General features: G+C 41.2%; 1 long non-coding RNA gene across 1 annotated transcript; it reads right to left on the reverse strand.

Annotated features, from left to right (window-relative positions):
* Nucleotides 1-3,650: 3,650 nt before the first annotated feature.
* LOC134222308 (uncharacterized) lies at nt 3,651-4,162 on the reverse strand. Its single transcript, XR_009982410.1, has 2 exons — nt 3,958-4,162; nt 3,651-3,900 (listed from the first exon to the last, which is right to left on the reverse strand). It is a non-coding gene; the product is annotated as an uncharacterized LOC134222308 (long non-coding RNA).
* Between the last annotated feature and the right edge of the window lie 11,265 nt (nt 4,163-15,427).

Here is a 15,427-nt window from a genome sequence, read left to right on the forward strand (position 1 = left end):
TTTGGATAATGAGCATGCCCATTGATGTTCATTCACGAATTAACAGGTGTACCATTGCCAAGTTATTGCCGAAAGTTGCATCGATGCTTGCTAATGAGATGGATATAGGTACAGTTCCCCTAGATGATGTGTGGGCACGTTGTATTTGCGGCATTTCTGCAATACCTGACGTATGGTGAACACCTGGTCTGTGGTAGAGCGTTCACCCATAAATCCCGCCTGGTACTGCCCCACGAACTCTCTTGCAATTGGTGTTAGTCGACGGCATAAAATTTGGGAGAGTACCTTGTAGGCGGCGTTCAGCAATGTGATTGTGCGGTAGTTGCTACAATCCAGCTTATCGCCCTTTTTGTAGATGGGACACACGACACCTTCCATCCACTCCTGCGGCAGAACCTCATCCTCCCAAACCTTGGTAATCACCCAATGCAGCGCTCTAGCCAGTGCTTCACCACCGTGTTTAAACAGCGCTCCTGGTAGTTGGTCAACTCCAGGGGCTTTGTTGTTTTTCAGCCGGCCGATCTCCTCCTGGATTTCCTGGAGATTCGGAGCCGGAAGTCGCATGTCCTGCGCGCGTGCTCCTAGGTTCATTACCATACCGCCACCGTTGTCTGCCATATCGCCATTCAGCTGCTCTTCGTAGTGCTGCCGCCACCTTTGGATCACCTCACGCTCGGGGATGTCTCCACGATATCCCGAAGAAACTCTTTACAGATTCCCGAAGTAGTTTTCCACGATTTGCCGAAGGCATTCCCCAGGATATCCCGAAGGAGCTCTCCAGATTTCTTATGTAAAATTCTCCAGGACATCACGAATTTTCCAGGAACTCCCGAAGAAATTCTTCAGGATATCACTCCAGGGCAGGGACACTCCAGGAAGTCTCGAAGGAATTCTCCAGATATTTCCGAAGAAGTTCTCCAGCAATTCCAGAAAGAATTCTCAAAGATTCAGAAGGAATTCTTAAGAAATTTTTGGACGGATTATCCACAAAATCTCTTAGGAATTGTGGGAAGAATTCTTCAGAAAATCTCGAAGGCATGCTCTAGGAACTTTCCCGGCATGCTTGAAGGAATTCTCCGGGATACCCAGAAGGAACTATCCAGAAATTATTGAAGGACTTCTCCAGAAATTCCTGGAGGGATGATCTAGGGCATCTCGAAGGAGCTCTCCAGAAATTTTTGAAGGAATTCTCAAGGATATCATGAAGGAACTCTTCAGGAAATAATTTAAGCACTTCACGGAAGAATTCTCTTAGAATTTCTTGAGAAAATTTCCTGTCATTCTCGATCAAATTCTCAAGGAATTCTCTAAAAAATTATTCAGAAATACCCTGAGAAATTGCCTGAGGAATTCATCGCGAATACCCGAAGGATTTCTCCATCAATTCCTGAGGAATTCTCCAGAAATTCTCATAGCATTTCTTAGAGGAGTTCTCCAGGTCCCCAAAAAATTATGCAAAAATCCCGAAAGAATTTTACAGATATTCCAGAATAAATTCTTCAGGGTATTTCAAAGAAAGCCTCCAGAATTGCTCGAAGGAATCCTTCAATTCGCTGAGAAATTTTCCAGAAATTCCCAGAAGAATTCTCCAGAAATTCTTGAAGCTATTCTCCAAAATTTGCACCAAATTTCTAATATTCAATTTAGACGTGCTGTTGTACGCCAGTAAGACTTGGTGTGTATCAGCAGAGATCACGCAGAAACTGTAAGTATTCATCAACCGATGTCTACGTTTTATAATTCAGTCTTGGTGTCCTCACAATTGGATCTCAAATGCTGAGCTCCATCGACGCTGCCATCAGAAAAACGATATCGACAGAAATTCGAAAGCGTAAATGGAGGTGGGTCGGCCACACATTACGAAAGAGCAGAGACGAAATCTGCAAGCAAGCGCTGGACTGAAATCCGGCAAGACATCGAAGCAGAGGCAGACCAAGGAGCTCTTGGCGACGTAGCCTCAACAAGAGTCGACAGGAATCCGACCTAGGTCAAGGCTAAAGCGTGCAGCCGCACAGGATGCAGATCTTTTACGTTGGCCCTATGTACTCCTAGGGGTGCTCAGGAAACATCAGTGAGTGAGGTATTCTCCAAGATTTCGTGGAGTAATTCTCTAGAAATTTCCGAAGTTTTTAAGAATTTTCGAGGGATTTCTCCAGGATATCTCGAAGAAACTCTTTACAGATTTTCGAACGAGTTCTCACGAATTGTCGGAGGTATTCTCCAGGACATCATGAATGATCTCTCTAAACTTTTTAAAGCATTTCTCCAGGATATAACGATGGGATTTTCCAGTATTTTTTGACAGAATTCGCCAGAAACTCCGAAGGAAACTCTTCAGGTTTTCTGGAAGGAATTCCTTGAGGAATTCTTCACGATATCACGAAGGGATGCAACAGAAAGTCTCTAAGCAATTCTCCAGATATTTTCAAACGAAAAATCAAGGAATTCCAAGACGGATTCTCCAGAAAATCTCGAAGGAATTCTCGGATTCTTCAGAAAAACTCGAAGGCATTCTCAAGAATTTCCTAAACGAACTCTTTCGAAATTCTCGAAGGAATTCTCCAGTATTGCCATAAGGAACTATCCCAGAAATTCTCTAGGAAATATCCAGAGAATTATCCAGGATGTCACGGAGGGACTTTCCAGAAATTCCGAAGAGCTTCCCGGAGAGAGAAATCCCGAAGGAATTCTCCAGAAATTCTTGGAAGAGTACTTCAAAAGTTCCCGAAGATATTCTCCAGGATTTCCAGAAGGAATGATCTAGGATATCCCGAAAAAGCTCTCCAAATATTCTTGAAGAAATTCCCAAAGATATCACGAAGGGGTTCTTCATGAATTCTCAAAGGCATCCTCTGAAGAAACTTTCCAGAAAATTTCGACAGAATTCATCAGGGTTTTTTCGGAGGATACTTTATGAATTCCCGGAAGGATGATACAGCAACTTCCGATGAAAGTCTTCGAGAATTATCGACGGAATACTCCATACATTTTTAGAGAAGAAATTGCCGAAAGAATTCCGGAGATATTTTTCAAGAAATCCCGAAAGAAGGAAGGAAGGAATTCTGCAGAAAAAACCCGAAAGAATTTTTAAGGAACTCGCGATGAATTATTTGCGATATCATCCTTAATGTACTTTTGAAGAATTCTCCAGAAATTTCCGAAGGAATTTTTCAGGAACTTCCTAAGGAAATCCCAGATTTCATAAATAATCCGCAGAACTCCCCAGGGATTCTCAGAATTCCCAAAATTTGCAAGGCATTTCCAAAATTCCCCAGTATTTATCAAAATTTGCAAGAAATTATCTGAATTCTACAGGTATGTGAGTTACGAAAATTCAAACGAATTCCAAAACTGTTTCGTAGTATTCTTGGAAGGATTAAAATAATATGAAGAATATTAAGAACTTTTGAACAAATTTTAGTGAAAATATTCAACAAAAACAGAGAATATACTTGGTAAATTCAACCATACTTGGATTAATGAATTAATTACTCTGTATAGCTAGAATTCCCAAGGAATTTCCAGTATTCTTGTTATTCCGTAGCTCATCATTATTTTATTTGAAACTCGATTGCAGTTCTGGACAATGTTTTAAGTTATTAGTTTGGAAATCTTTCATTTTACTGTAGAAATATAGTTTTAGCCTAAGCTTTAGTTTAGTTCATGAATTCAAGATTATATTTTTAATATAAGTTATTAAGCTACATACAAAATGCGGAGACGGCGGAGACATTTAAATGATGCGACGCATATTTCGTATGAATTTAGCCTGTATCGGATAGCGCAAACTGCTTACTCCAGGAAATCAGTATTCCTTCTGGTATCAAATTGATGGCCATCATCCGTCCGCTCATCTCCCTTGTATGATGTATCAGAATGCCATCAATGCATTGCTGTCCTCTGTAAATAAGCGTTGAGTGAGCATTCCACCTTTTGCAAAATCTAAAAAATACATACCTTCTTGTGGGAACGACCGAAACAGCACCGGAAGTTCGGATTTATTATCTACTGGATCATGTTCGGCCGGATTCTGGAACATCGGAACCGGCTAATCACAAGCCTTAACAAGGCGGAACTTGATACTGCCGTCTGTCGTAACAGGATCGATGTTCCCACGGTTTGGGTAGTCAGTTTGTTATGATTTCTTTTTAGTTTGACATTTCCTTTTGTGCATTGGTGTGTGTGCAATAATTTCAGCGCACGCAGCCATAATTAGAAAATCTCGGATTAACTTTAATACGTCGAAATCGGCGTATTAAAGTTAATACCGGTATTAAAATGAAGGATAATACCGCTTGGTGCTTATTGAAATCGGGGATAATACGAGATTCTCGTATTATCCTCGTTGGAGCTTACGGCCATTATTGAGTTAACTTCTCTTGTGTTGTTACCTAAATTTAATAACGAATTGCTGAAAACTCTAGAAGATCAAATTGAATATCATCACTTTCATTATAGGCAGCTCTTTGCAGAGCCACTTAAACCTAAATATCACATTTTATTGCATTATGTTCAAACCATTAGGAAAATTGGACCTCCGCGTTACACTTGGAGTTTTCGCTTTGAAGCATTCCACCAAATTTTCAAAAAGTATTGTAGGAATATTACTTCTAGACGAAACATATGTTTTACGTTATGCACTAAGGCTAAGTTGATATTCATGAACGACATAAAACATCTGAATCATTTTAAAGATCCCTTAACATATAAAAATCCAATAAGTTTACGATCTATCGATTTGCCATACTTTTCAAAGTTAAATTTAACAAATGAACTGCTGACATTAAACTTTAAGACAGTTTGCGCTTTGACATATAAGGATACTGAGTATAAGGTTGGACAATTTCTCACGAAGTCCCTCTCTAATCTAAGATCAGTAGAGTTGTATGAAATTAAAGACATATTGATCGCAAATAACACGGTAAGAATCGCATGCCAACAATGGGAGGTGGAAGAATACTGTTATCATTTTGCAGCATTTAAAGTTAATATGGCTAAGTCAGTGTACAATATAATGACCATTGATGTGTTTGATGGACCTCCTGTTCATGTATATAATGTTCAAGATGTTAGTTATATAAGGCTTAAAAATACTTTCTGTAAAGTTTTATCAGAAAAAATATAATGTAAAATATATGCATAATCAAATCAATATTGTATTTTAAAGACTCGAACGCAATATATCGGAACGGAGAAGGTAACGGCAAGATTTGACAGAAAATATCAAGGAAAATATATGGGTTAACTGTCCTACAAACCCTAGCGTTAGCGGTGCCGTTCCGAATAATTGCTATGAAGGCTTAATTATTGCTAAATTTGCGGAATTATCTGCAGATAAAGATTGTCGCTGTCGTCGCTGTCCGGAACATGTTTTGCTGGCGAGGATAGGGGATCTAAATCAGATCTAAATGTCAATTAAGGAAACATACATACGATTTGACAGTTGTTTCGAACACCAGAATGGCTGTTATTATTATTATTATGATTTATTTTCAACAGGTGAAATAGACACCACAGAGAACAGACGTTCATCTTCATTCGCGTGCTTGTGTAAAAGTTTGTACTGGTCATTTTAAAGTATGTCGTTATGCCCCCGTTGCGCGGTGCTAGTGTGCTGATAAATATGGTTAAAATTTGCCGTGTTTTACTTTTTAACGCTAGTGTTCATTCCGAATTGCTCCTAGGCTCGCTCCTAGGTGGCAGCACTACATTGTTTATTAAGTGTATACCAACGCCATCACTTAGTGGAATTGAGTTTTTATGTCGGGCAGCCTGCGTTGGCGGCGCTGAGGTGCGATTTAAATCTTTACACACGTTTTCAACGAAATTTTGTTCGAGCATCCATGTCTGTTCTCTGTGTAGACACCCCAATGACCGCTATCTTAAAATAAATACATTAACTACGTACATACGTTAACTTATAGTCAAGATAGAAAAATATGCTGAAAATTACGCTTATTAGTTTCTCACGACACATTAGAATCAAACACAGGAACGGGACATGCTTTGGACCGGCTCATATAGTCCATAGTTAGTTCGAGTGTGATCGGAGATTACGGCGGCGAGTGTTGATGTTCAGCAAGCTGAGCAACGTAGGGCAGTCGATGTTTCCTTGCAGAAGATCGCCGATGAAGCAGGCCTTAGCCACGTTACGCCTTGCATCAAGAGAGTCGAGGTTAATAAGCTGACAACGGCTACTGTAGCTTGGTAGGTTGACCGGATCTCTCCACCTTAGATGTCGTAGAGCAAAGCGCACGAATTTCCTTTGGATAGCTTCGATGCGCTGAGCTTCGTTTTGGTAATACGGAGCCCAGACAACTGACGAGTACTCCAAGATTGGGCGAACGGTTGCACAAAACAGTGATTTCAGACAGTACACATCCCGGAATTTCTTGGCAAAGCGAAACAGGAAGCTTAGTTGTGAAGATGCCTTCGAAACGATATATGCTACATGATCCTTGAATGTCATTTTCGAGTCGACCAAAACTCCGAGATCCTTGACTGTCGATTTGCGTTGAAGCTGAATATCTCCCAAAGCGTAGTCGAATAGGCAGAGCGAATGAACAAAGAACAAAGGGAACCGAAACGACAATCTTTATCTGGTAACTAAAATATCTTTTGCGGGCAGCAGGGACCAGAGCCTAAAATATTCATCTTCATGAAGCAACTTCAGTCCGAATTTTGACAAACATCGCATGAATATTCAAAACATAGAATGACATAGTCAGACAACTACTCCACCAACTCATTCATTCGACTGTCACTGAGTGTGTTTACTATGTGCAGAAAAAACATTAGTATTGTTTATGTTGATGTTTACCGTTGAAAGTGCCTCGCGGATGAAAATCGGATTCAGTCCTGTGTGATAAATCACTTTACTCATTTGAAAAGTGTTTAGATTCCAGATAATTTATCAATTTGTAAAATGTGCATAAATATTCAATGACTAATATTAAAAGATATCCCAAGCAACCAGAAGTTCGGATAAGAAGGGCTATTTTGGCTTAATCAGCTCTCATTTTAAGTAATTTTCTGTATGGTGGGAGCGTGAAAGTGAACTTTAAAGTTCCGTTAAGGATGCTTGGAACTTGATGTGAACCATAGTGAACCAATTAGTTCGGTTAAGATTAAATTTAAGTAAAATCTGAACTTTGGGATTTTAGTTACTAGATAAAGATTGTCGCTTCGGTTCCCTTTGTTCTGCTGTCCGAAACATGTGTGGTACATACCTGTCAAATCGTATGGATTTTCCTTCTTTGACATTTAGCTCCCCTATCCTCGCCAGCAAAAGATGTTCCGGACAGCGACGACAGCGACAATCTTTATCTAGTAACTAAAATATCTTTTCTAATATTCAACTGAATATTGACTGTCCAGAGCCGACTATGAATGTGTCTGGAAGTGAACGGACAATTGAACAAAGGCGGACTTCACCAAAAAAATTCGATTATTTTACACTCTGGCAGGGACTATGTCCAAGGGCTTGACGATCCCTCCCCAGGCCATCTGCGAGTTGTGGGGCTTGCCTAGGATGTGGTGGGGTTTGACAGTGGGCCCTGTTAAATTCATACAAAAAGATGCATGTATCCGCAAGTAGGCCCCACCAAAGCGACCGTGTGCCCCTCAAAGCGCACAAGCCCAAGTCCTGGTGTTAGGTGGGACGCTAAACAGCCCTGACACGATGGCCCTCCGACGAGACAGGAGGTTTGCGCAGGCCCAATAAGCCGCCTGGAAACCAATAATTACGAACAATATAAGAGATAATGCGACTCGATATAATCGGCAAAGACCTAGGCGACGAATAAAGGATCACGATTGGAAGCTTGGAACATGGAACTGCAAGTCGCTAGGTTTCGCAGGTTGCGACAGGATGATCTACGATGTATTACATCCCCGCAACTTCGACGTCGTGGCGCTGCAGGAGATTTGCTGGACAGGACAGAAAGTGTGGAAAAGCGGGCATCGAGCGGCTACCTTCTACCAGAGCTGTGGCACCACCAACGAGCTGGGAACCGGCTTCATAGTGCTGGGTAAGATGCGCCAACGCTTGATTGGGTGGCAGCCAAACAACGCAAGGATGTGCAAGCTGAGGATTAAAGGCCGTTTCGTCAACTATAGCATCATCAACGTGCACTGCCCACACGAAGGGAGACCTGACGACAAGAAAGAAGCGTTCTACGCACAGCTGGAGCAGACATAAGATGGATGCCCACTGCGGGACGTCAAAATCGTCATCGGTGACATGAATGCTCAGGTAGGAAGGGAGGAAATGTATAGACCGGTCATCGGACCGGACAGTCTGCACACCGTATCGAATGACAACGGCCAACGATGCATAAACTTCGCAGCCTCCCGCGGAATGGTCCGAAGCACCTTCTTTCCCCGCAAAAATATCCACAAGGCCACATGGAGATCACCTAACCAAGAAACGGAAAACCAAATCGACCACGTTATAATTGACGGTAAATTCTTCCCCGACATCACGAACGAATATTGCGAATATTGAATCCTACCACTACCTCGTTGCAGTATGCCTGCGCTCAAAACTCTCGACGGTGTACAATACGCGTCGAAGTCGGACGCCGCGGCTAAACATTGGGCGGCTACAAGACGGTAGACTAGCCCAAGTATACGCGCAGCAGCTGGAAGTGGCACTCCCAACGAAAGAGCAGCTAGGCGCAGCGTCTCTTGAAGATGGCTGGAGAGATATTTGATCCGCCATTGGTAGCATCGCAACCGCTGCACTTTGCACGGTGCCCCCGGATCAGAGAAACGACTGGTATGACGGCGAATATGAGCAGTCAGTAGAAGAGAAGAATGCAGCATGGGCGAGATTGCTGCAACACCGCACGAGGGCGAACGAGGCACGATATAAACGGGCGCGGAATAGACAAAACTCGATTTTCCGGAGGAAAAAGCGTCAGCAGGAAAATCGAGACCGTGAAGAGACGGAGCAACTGTACCGCGCTAATAACACACGAAAGTTCTATGAGAAGTTGAACCGTTCACGTATGGGCCACGTGCCACAGCCTGATATGTGTAAGGACATAAACGGGAACCCCTTCTTACGAACGAGCGTGAGGTGATCCAAAGGTGGCGGCAGCACTACGAAGAGCACCTGAATGGCGATGTGGCAGACAAAGATGGCGGTATGGTGATGGACCTGGGGGAACGCGCGCAGGACATAATTCTACCGGCTCCGGATCTCCAGGAAATCCAGGAGGAGATTGGCCGGCTGAAGAACAACAAAGCCCCTGGGGTTGACCAACTACCAGGAGAGCTATTTAAACACGGTAGTGAGGCACTGGCTAGAGCGCTGCACTGGGTGATTACCAAGATTTGGGAGGAGGAAGTTTTGCCGCAGGAGTGGATGGAAGGTGTTGTGTGTCCCATCTACAAAAAGGGCGATAAGCTGGATTGTAGCAACTACCGCGCAATCACATTGCTCAACGCCGCCTACAAGGTACTCTTCCAAATTTTATGCCGTCGTTCAGCACCAATTGCAAGCAGGTAGTTCGTGGGGCAGTACCAGGCGGGTTTTATGGGCGAACGCTCCACCACGGACTAGATGTTCGCCATTCGCCAAGTACTGGAGAAATGCCGCGAATACAACGTGCCCACACATCATCTATTCATCGACTTCAAAGCCACATATGATACAATCGATCGGAACCAACTATGGCATGTCTTTTGTGCAGGGATTAAGGGAGCAGGGATTAACACGAGTGGTACAATTTTCAACAAGTCCATCCAGCTATTTGGCTTCGCACGACATAGATATTATGGCACGTAACTTTGAGAAGATGGAGGAAGCCTACATCCGACTGAAGAGGGAAGCCAAGCGGATCGGACTAGTCATCAACACGTCGAAGACGAAGTACATGATAGGAAGAGAAGACAATGTGAGCCACCCACCACGAGTTGGCATCGGTGGTGACGAAATCGAGGTGGTAGAAGTATTTGTGTACTTGGGCTCACTGGTGACTGCCGAAAATGATACCAGCAGAGAAATTCGGAGACGCATAGAGGCTGGAAATCGTACATACTTTGGACTCCGTAAGACGCTCCGATCGAATAGAGTTCGCCGCCGTACCAAACTGACAATCTACAAAACTCTCATTAGATCGGTAGTCCTCTACGGACACGATACCTGGACGATCGTGGAGAACCAACGCGCACTCAGAGTTTTCGAAAGGAAAGTGCTGCGTACCATCTATGGTGGGGTGCAGATGGCGGACGGTACGTGGAGGAGGCGAATGAACCACGAGTTGCATCAGCTGTTGGGAGAACCATCCATCGTTCACACCGTGAAAATCGGACGACTGTGGTGGGCCGGGCACGTAGCCAGAATGTCGGACCGGTGAAATGGTTCTCCCGGTGAAAATGGTTCTCAACAACGATCCGACGGGCACAAGAAGGCGAGGTGCGCAGCGGGCAAAGTGGATCGATCAGGTGGAAGATGACCTGCGGACCCTCCGTAGACTGCGTGGTTGACGACGTGTAGCCATGGACCAAGCCGAATGGAGAAGACTTATATACCGCACACACAGGCCATTTCGGCCTTAGTCTGAATAAATAATAAATATATAACCCGACCAGTTAGTCATAACAATTATATCAATATGTGTTACAAATAACAATACTTGAAATAATTTTGTTATAAATTCTCTGTCAAAAATGGATGAAAGAAAATTTCACGATCGTCATAACTTGATTATAATGTATTATGCTTGTTTACCTTTCAGTATATCTTCACCTTCAGTATATCTTGAATTAATCGAGAAAGGCATCGTCACCGCTAGGTGGATTAATTTGGGTTTTTAAACTTCATTTTGCAAATATCGCCAAATAACTTTCAACGCGGGGTCGCAAGTTCTTTGCCTTTGCCTTCACCTCACATTTTTAAGATGGACCAGAAGCTGAAGATCGTCGTCAAAGGTCGTCAATAATAATGTAGTTGAATTTAATTTCGCATTTAGGAATTGCAATGCCTCTGGCTTCGACAATTAAATTTGTCAAAGATACGAGAGCATTATCAATATCACTTTTGGTATCGAGAGGAATATCAACATCAAAATTCCTATCGATATACGTTTTATATAAATCACAATCAGCTCTATGATAATTAAAAGAAGAGCTGATTGGCTTAATGGCTTCTTGTGAGATTTCAAACGTCACAGGAAGGTGATCAGAGTCAAAGTCAGCATGAGTTACCAATTGGCCACACAGCTGACTTGAATCCGTTAAAACTAAATCAATTGTAGAAGGATTTCGACTGGAAGAAAAACAAGTTGGTTCATTGGGATATTGAATAGTATAATATCCCGCTGAACAGTCTTTAAATAAAATTTTACCATTGGAATTGTTTGAGCATTATTCCATGAACGGTGTTTGGCATTGAAGTCACCAATTATGAAAAATTTGGATTTGTTGCGATTTAGAATTTGAAGATCAGCTCTCAACAAATTCCTTTGCTGCCCATTGCACTGGAAAGGCAAGTAGGTAGCAATAAAAGAGAATTGTCCAAAATTTGTTTCAACAGAAACTCCCAAGGTTTCAAAAACTTTGGTTTCAAACGAAGAATATAATTTATGTTTGATACGTCTATTAATGACATTGGAGACCCCACCACAGGCGCTGTCAAGACGATCATTTCGGTAAATAAAATAATTTGGATCTCTTTTGATGAAAAGATCAGGTTGTAAATATGTTTCAGTTATAATGGCAATGTGCACATTATGAACTGATAGGAAGTTCAATAATTCATCTTCCTTACCCTTCAAAGAGCGGGCATTCCAATTTAAATTTTTCAAAGAATTATTTGGATCCATTAAAACGAAGTCCAATAACAATTTTTTGAGTAAATTTGATACCAACCTGAACAGCTTCAGTTTTGGTATTTGCTTTGAACCAAGGGCCCCATACGCCTGTCACTGGCGAACAAAGCTCGTGTACTCTGCATCGAAGCTTAAAACCAGTGTTAGGGCACAATCGTTAATGCGAACATTTTTATCTTCGGTTAGTTACTGCAAATAAATTCTTTTTCGAGTCGCTTTAATCAAGCAGGTATCATACCACATTGTTATATTGCTACATGATTGAGTGTTTAATTTTGATAAAATATCGAAAACAAAAGTGTGCATAAAAATTCCCTCGCCATAACAAAAAGGTGGTAGAGAATTAACACTGTTGTTTACATCTTAGGTTGTGAACCATTCCACCGATTCGTTTAACTTTTAGTTAAAATTTGACAGCTCGATGGTTATTTCGCCGTAGTTAAAAATAACCCTGCTCCGGAGCATGGTTAGATTTGACAGTTCGATAGTTAAACTTTATTCGCGAGAAAATTGGCGCCAAATTCATTTCGCTCCAAATAACTATTAATCTATCAAGACTCAAATGGGTCGGCTTCGGAATAAAATTTTAACTACGATGGGAAAATAACCATCAAACAGTCAAATTTTAACTAAAAGTTAAACGAATCGGTGGAATGGTTCACAGCCTTAGAACCAGCACATGTCGGTGTAGGGATTCAGTGTTCCGCCTTCTCCCCCTGATTTGAACATTGCATCAATCATGTGATGCAATTGTTCATTAAGAAAATCAAAGTCGGAAGCAGACATGTTACTGAGTCGTCAGAACTATCACTCAAACAAAAAAGGTCATTCAATTCATGTGCCAACCCACATGGATTTTTGCAATGGGGTTGTACTCATGATAAGTATGTGTGATATTAATGAATTATCGCCAGTATGCATTTCTATCAAATACATGGGTTGACAAAATAGAATCTATAAAGTTAACACATACTTTTAAAAAGTTCAGTTTATGGAGTACATGCGTAAGGAAAATGATTCTTATCGCTGGATTTTTGTGCTTTTACTGTATTATTATTGGAATATTTGTATTTTTTTAATGAAACTACAATTGTGATAGACGACCGATAATTTATTGATAAAATGTTTGTTTACATCTGAGAAGGTTGTTTCATTAGGTTGCTTCATTGGAGTTTTTGAAGGGACCTTTGCCGATCATCATAGTGAGTCATGCGACGGAGAAGCAACTTTTTTATGCAACAAAAAATGGTATACAAATTGTGCTTCGTGTTAAAAGTGCCTGTAGTTGTTCCAGGGGACTGAAGAGAAGGCTAATACGCCTACCCACCATTCGTTCAATATGGCGTACAATGTTTTTGTTTTAATTTCGTTGATTTCATAATAAAACAAAGCTTCGGAAGTATTCACGGGCTTCTTTTCGACATAAAAAAGTCATGCAAACACAAAAGCCTCGATATACCTCAATCAATTGCAAGTTTTCACCAGGAGAAGTTATATGCCAACAATTAGCACTAACTGCGAACGAACCAATCACCCAAAACGAGCTGCTGAAATCGGGTATACCACCCAGAAACTGGGTACCAAAAACGATGTTGGGTAGAGTGCCACTGTACCGCGGATGACAGGCGTTTCACCCTCCTGAGTTGTCCAATGGGCTCTACAATTCCTACATCTGCAAGATCCGGTAGCGTGACATTTAGAAGCAGCTGGATGTTGACGATGGGACGTACGCGAAGACGTACGGTTATGTGCTCCGATATTGGCATCAGTTGTCTTGTTCCCAATGAAAAACTGTTTGCCAGAGCAGGAATGCACGCTGGAGACGCACAAGAGATTCCATCGATGACTCTGATTAACTTTATTTGGCGTATGCAAATAGCGGCACCTAGAATTACAAATTCTACAAATAATACTCAAACCGTACTTAGTTATGATTAGATTGAATTACTTACCAAATCAAACAAAACTGTACCGCAAACGATACGGATCCGCTAGTCAACTGACGCACTCGAATGAAAATTTTCACAGGGCGCCATTTTTTACCAACTTGTCATCAGCTTGATGAGCATTTCTACTGGTCGTCGAGTTGGTCGGTGAATGCCTGGAGGACTTTCAATTAGTCATCTAATTCAGTAGTTTGTCAAATACAAGGTATGTGCCGGACGTATGGTGATCATTAGCATCAAATAAATTTAATGAGAAGGAGTCTTTTAGAAAAGTATGAGAAATTACACATACATTTAAGGAATCAATTTTCTTGCGTGAGGGACGTTCCGATACTTCAAAATATCGATATTTGATTCGATATAATAATCGAATCAAAGTATCGATATCACCAATATATTGGAATGAAAATATCGATATATCGGAAAATCATATGATATTTAAGAAATGAGAATATTCAGAATATATTTGTTGTAGTTATTGTATTACTATCGAATTACCGTATTCCCCTTTACAATAATGATTGGAAATTTTTTTCATTACTTAATCCAGAGGGGCGACAACGATTTTTTTCATATGGAGTTTGGCAAGTATGACAGTACCCTCTTATTTGGCGCATAAATTTATACTCCAATGTCAAAATACTCATATACTTACATAAATTGTCGTGGTATTTGTGAAAATTTGTATTGTTTACCATTTTTACAAGAGAGAGTGGTGTCGAAAGCACATACTAAATTAAAGATTGCAACGAACAAAAATACACCAAATCTAAAAAATATAGTGTTTTCACTTTATTCCGTACGCGAAATATGCAGATAAATAAGTATGTTGGTAGAAAAAACTCTGTGCTGAGCAGAAACAGTTGTTTCTGGCATTATCCAAACTTTGTGCGTTTCAGAACATTCTCACTCACTGCAGTGTTTATTTTTCATAGACTACGGCGTAGTGTTAGTGCGGTCGGCATTCGCTTGATTTGAGGCAACAAATATTTGACACCTTAGCACCCGCCTGACTTAATCCAATCTGCTTCTAAAGTGTGTCAGTCCAAAAATCACCGGCGGCAGCGTTCGTCGTAGTTTTAATCGGTAGCGTTTTCGGCATGATACTTGATATTTTTTGTTCGTTCGAAAAATCAACTGAAGTTTCGAAAAATTTGCTGAAAATCCACTGATTTTTTCTGTATTTCTCCTCGGGTTATTCTGATTATTAACAAAAAAACAGATTAATCCACCTAGCGGTGATGATGCCTTTCTCGTGCGGTAAAAAAATAGTATTTTCGGCGAGATTTTGGGCATTATTTCTGAGTCCATTGTCCGATCCGGCCAATTTTCAATAAGAAATAATTAGCCAAGATTCAGCGTCGAATGCAACATGTTGCGAGGAAATCGGTTTAGGGTAAGTGCATTAAAAGCGAGCTAGATTTTTTACGCGCTTTTCTATGAGATAAAGTATTTTAGCCATAACTCCCAAGCCCATAGTCCGATTCGACCAATTTTCAATAGGAAACAATGGGGCAGGATACTGCGTCGAATGCAGCCTGTTGTGAGGAAATCCGTTCAGTGTAAGTGCATTAAAAATGAGCTAGACTTTTTTACGCGCTTTTTTATGAGAAAAAGTATTTTGGCCATAACTCCCAAGCCCAT

The sequence above is a fragment of the Armigeres subalbatus genome, chromosome 3 (genome assembly GCF_024139115.2).
Source record: "Armigeres subalbatus isolate Guangzhou_Male chromosome 3, GZ_Asu_2, whole genome shotgun sequence".
Lineage (NCBI taxonomy): Eukaryota > Metazoa > Arthropoda > Insecta > Diptera > Culicidae > Armigeres > Armigeres subalbatus.